The sequence below is a fragment of the Globicephala melas genome, chromosome 4 (assembly GCF_963455315.2).
Source record: "Globicephala melas chromosome 4, mGloMel1.2, whole genome shotgun sequence".
Classification (NCBI taxonomy): Eukaryota; Metazoa; Chordata; class Mammalia; order Artiodactyla; family Delphinidae; genus Globicephala; species Globicephala melas.
The window spans coordinates 65,983,501-65,988,809 of NC_083317.1; positions in this window are offsets into that span (position 1 = coordinate 65,983,501).

Consider the following 5,309-nt stretch of genomic DNA (forward strand, 5'->3'; position numbering starts at 1 on the left):
ATTCTCAATGGTGAAAAACTGAAAGCATTTCCTCTAAGATCAGAAACAAGACAAGGATATCCATTCTTACCACTATTATTCAACATAGTTTTGGAAATCCTAGCCATGGCAATCAGAGAAGAAAAAGAAATAAAAGGAATATAAATTGGAAAAGAAGAAGTAAAACTGTTACTGTTTGCAGATGACGTGATACTATACATAGAGAATCCTAAAGATGCCACCAGAAAACTACTAGAGCTAATCAATGAATTTGGTACAGCTGCAGAATACAAAATTGATGCACAGAAATCTCTTGCATTCCTATACACTAATGATGAAAAATCTGAAAGAGAAATTAAGGAAACACTCCTATTTACCATTGCAACAAAAAGAATAAAGTACCTAGGAATAAACCTACCTAGGGAGACAAAAGACCTATGCAGAAAACTATAAGACACTGTTGAAAGAAATTAAAGATGATACCAACAGATGGAGAGATATACCAAGTTCGTGGACTGGAAGAATCAATACTGTGGAAATGACTATAATACCCAAAGCAATCCACAGATTCAATGCAATCCCTATCAAATTTCCAATGGCATTTTTTACAGAACTAGAACAGAAAATCTTAAAATTTGTATGGAGACACAAAAGACCCCAATAGCCAAAGCAGTCTTGAGGGAAAAAAACAGAGCTGGAGGAATCAGGCTCCCTGACTTCAGACTATACTACAAAGCTACAGTAATCAAAACAATATGTTACTGGCACAGAAACAGAACTATAGATCAGTGGAACAGGATAGAAAGCCCAGAGATAAACCCATGCACCTGTGGTCGACTAATCTGTGACAAAGGAGGCAAGGATATACAATGGAGAAAAGACAGTCTCTTCAATAAGTGGTGCTGGGAAAACTGGACAGCTACATGTAAAAGAATGAAATTAGAACACTCCCTAACACCATACACAAAAATAAACTCAAAATGGATTAGAGACCTAAATGTAAGGCCAGACACTATAAAACTCTTAGAGGAAAACATAGGAAGAACACTCTTTGACATAAATCACAGCAAGATCTTTTTTGATCCACCTCCTAGAGTAATGGAAATAAAAACAAAAATAAACACATGGGATCTAATGAAACTTAAAAGCTTTTGCACAGCAAAGGAAACCATAAACAAGACGAAAAGACAACCCTCAGAATGGGAGAAACTATTTACAAATGAATCAATGGACAAAGGATTAATCTCCAAAATATATAAACAGCTCATGCAGCTCAATATTAAAAAACAAACAACCCAATCCAAAAATGGGCAGAATACCTAAATAGACATTTCTCCAAAGAGGACATACAGATGGCCAAGAAGCACATGAAAAGCTGTTCAACATCACTAATTATTAGAGAAATGCAAATCAAAACTACCATGAGGTATCACCTCACACCGGTTAGAATGGGCATCATCAGAAAATCTACAAACCACAAATGTTGGAGATGGTGTGGAGAAAAGGGAACCCTCTTACACTGTTGGTGGGAATATAAATTGATACAGCCACTATGGATAACAGTACGGTGGTTCCATAAAAAACTAAAAATAGAATTACCATATGACCCAGCAATCCCAATACTGGGCATATACCCAGAGAAAACCATAATTCAAAAAGACACATGCACCCCGATGTTCATTGCAGCACTATTTGCAATAGCCAGGTCATGGAAGCAACCTAAATGCCCATCGACAGCCGAATGGATAAAGATGTGGTACGGGCTTCCCTGGTGAGGTTATCCAGGACTTCATCCTTGTTCTGCCAGAAGTAGGTCTGAAGGATGGTCATCTTCTCCTGGGTGTCCTTCTCCACTTCAGTGCTGCAACTGCCGTGGGATCCCAGAGCTGCAGCTTCCTTAGCCTTGAACTCCTTCTCCCTCTGCAGGCGGTACTGTTCAATTTCAGCCAGGGTTAAAAATGTAATTACAGTCATACCAAAACTTGTCATAGGGATCTAGCAATCATCTGATTCGTTTTTATCCATTAGTCATTTACACACATCTTTCTTTTATGAGATGCTGCCCTCAGCAGAAATAAAAAACAGATAGTTTGTTTCAAAGCTGCCTATTGACTTATCCACTACAACGAACCCCTGGAAATAATCTAAAGGGTAGAATTTTAATTGCAGATTCAGGGGCAAAGTTCTCATTATTCCACTAACACTGCCCCTGGCTGCTTGTGCACTGGTTTAGGAGGAAAGATTAAAAGACCCAAATAGAGGTGATTAAAAAGGGTGGGGTGAGTGAAGCCAAGAACTTATTAATATTTGAGAGCTACAAAAATGGAAAGGAGTTTTGAACACAGATAATTGTAGACTCAAAGTAAGGAAAAAACTCAGAGATCATTGTTGAGTTTACAAACAGGTTAAAATTACAAATAATGACAAAATTCTAAAATTGTAGAAGCTTTCTAGCTGTTACATAAGCTTAATTTCCAAGAAGTTAAATTTATTTCACAAATCTTTATTTAATTCAGCTTAAAAAAACCCCAAAGCAACATTAAATCCTGTCTTTATTCATAGAAAGAAAATACCCATAGTAACATTTTAAGAATATTTTTTCTTTGAGTTTCCATGGCATCATGAGCAAGTTTACTTTTCCATTTAAGTCTTCCATATATTTACAGAGGTCTTAAGATTGCATTACTATTCAGGTTTAAGCAATGAAATAATCATGTAATCTTATAGCTAGACCTAAAAGAAACTGGGGTAGAAATTATGCATAGTGCTTATAAAAATGTGTAGTTGAGTTGAGCTTTTCTTACTGTTTCTTAGCAAGAGAATCTATGTTTATGGATGAACTATAGTGTTTTCTTCTAGGCAGATGTCTACATTTTCTTATCTTTCGTGGTAATGTCAACTTGTTCATCACCGCTGCTTAGGATGTTAGCCATTTGTTTACCTGTGGTCAAAAGAAGCAGTGTATAGTGACTTGATGAGGTTTTCCTCGCCCATGGAAAGGCTGTCTCCTGCCTTGCGGCTTTATCCTGAAATATTTGACCAAGCCATCCTTTTACGAATGTTTCTAGTCACGTTGATCTGTTTTGCTGCTTTTGTGCTCCATGATTCGGCAGGTACTCCGATTTAGTTGAAGCTGGCTTCAAAACAGCCAATTCAGTATTCCACCTGAATATACCATCTTATGTCCAGCAAACGTACATCCATCTTACATTTCGGTTCAAGAAAAGGTAGCTGACAGGGAGAAGCAAAGAACATTGGATTAGTAATCAGCGCCTGGTCTGAAGTAGGCATTCAATTTAAAAAAATTATTTTTTAAAAATAGATGAATGGATTCTAGCTCCAGCTCTGTCACGATTTACCTTAAGAGAACCTGGGCAAGTCACTTCATCACTTTGGGCCCATTTCTTCATCTGTCAAAATCCTACTTCACTGACCTCAAGTTATCATGAAGGGATTTTCACAAAAGAATCATCATCCTTGCTGGGTAACTGAGTCACAGAGAAGAGCTCAGTGGGCATCAGTAATTATTGATGCCCAGACTCCACATCTAGAGATCAGGTTTCAATTGGTCTGGGGATGGGCCCAAATTTTGTATATTGTGAAAGCTCCCATAGTGATTCTAAAGTGCAACCAGGGTTGAGAACAGCTGCCCAGAAGAAATCTTTTTAGATCTTTTTCCGCCCTGTGGGAGAAATACTAATTGGGCAGCACTACAAGGCTTAAGATTTGACTTGACCTCCTTTGGATCTGTGGTGTGTTAGGGTCAGTCTTGTGAAATGCTATCTGGGAGTAGAGGGAGTCTGATTTTGGTTGGTAATACTCAATTTACATAGAAGTTCAATTTGGATTTGATAAAGCTGATATTTATATCCCTTTCTCAAACCTATGTCAATTTCTTAATTGATTTCAAACTCAGAGGAGGGGAAAGGGTGTGACAAAACCACACCAACAAATTTCACCAAGTCTAGTCCTACCTCACAGTGTCATGACGATTAAATAAGGTAGACTCTTGAGTATGTTTGTAAACATAACGAGCTACCCAGATATTTACTCTTATCTAAGGTTTCCCACTAGATGTAAAGTTCTGAAGAGATGGTGCGGACAGCATCACTTTGATGCCCGTCGGCAAATTACGATGCGGTACCAATGCTGTTACTGATTTCCTGTCACACGACAGAGTATTAAAGAAAGCAGCATACTGTAGTGGAGACAGCACTGACCTGGGAATCCAGAGGCTTGGATTCAAGATTCCACCATGTGAAGTCTTTTCTTTTTAACATCTTTATTGGAGTATAATTGCTTTACAACGGTGTGTTAGTTTCTGCTCTATGACAAAGTGAACCAGTTATATGTATACATATATCCCCATATCTCCTCCCTCTTACGTCTTCCTCCCACCCTCCCTATCCCACCCCTCTAGTCCACCATGTGAAGTCTTGAACACATCTCTCTGGGCTTAAATTTTTTCATCTCTCAAACATGAGTTACCTTCAGACCTTTGAGGTTTCCTTAAGCTCTAACATTCTAGGGCATGCTGATGGAACTGCTCATGAAGCTGGCAATGACTGATGTTATTAACGGGACACATCCAAGTCTTACATAGCCTCTGAAATGTTCTGGCGTCCCATGTAGTATTCTACAGAGTTAGACAAGCCATTAAAGAAGTTTCTTCCAACACTTGTTCTAAGGAGAACATCCACAACAGGACAGGTTAGGGAGCAGTTTTATTCTCAGGAAAGATCAGTTACACCCAATGTTTCTTCTCTTGTGCCCTCAAATTTCTGAGCCCATCTTCACCAAGAGGACTTCCTATATACCAACCAGGGAAGTGCTGAGCTTTTTCCATTTCAGCAATTCTGAAACATCGGCTGTTTTGCAGAGTGTCTTTCCTACCCACTCTGTTTACCTCAACTCATAACCAACCATGATATACTTCCAAATTCTGGAATCTAGAAATATGTCAAGTGTTCTAGGGTCACCAAAATAATGGCACTACATAAGTACTGCAATATCAACGTGCTCAGTTAATACTATGCTACTTTGCATCAAGATTGTATGATTCTGGACTAAATGCAAGAAGTAACTGACCCTCAGTAGCAATGTGACCTCACCAATTTTTTTTTACAGTATGTATCCGTAAGCCTGTTAAGACTGTGGAAGCAGAAGGAACTATGGTAGAAAGGATTTGGTCTAGTTCATCTTTCATCCTTTGCATCTAGCATAGAGAGTATAAATACTAATACACACTTAATGTATTATTCATGTATTGAAAAAATTCAATGAGTAGATGAGCAATGGTATAGCAAGTAATCAGGCAAAAACAAACAGTA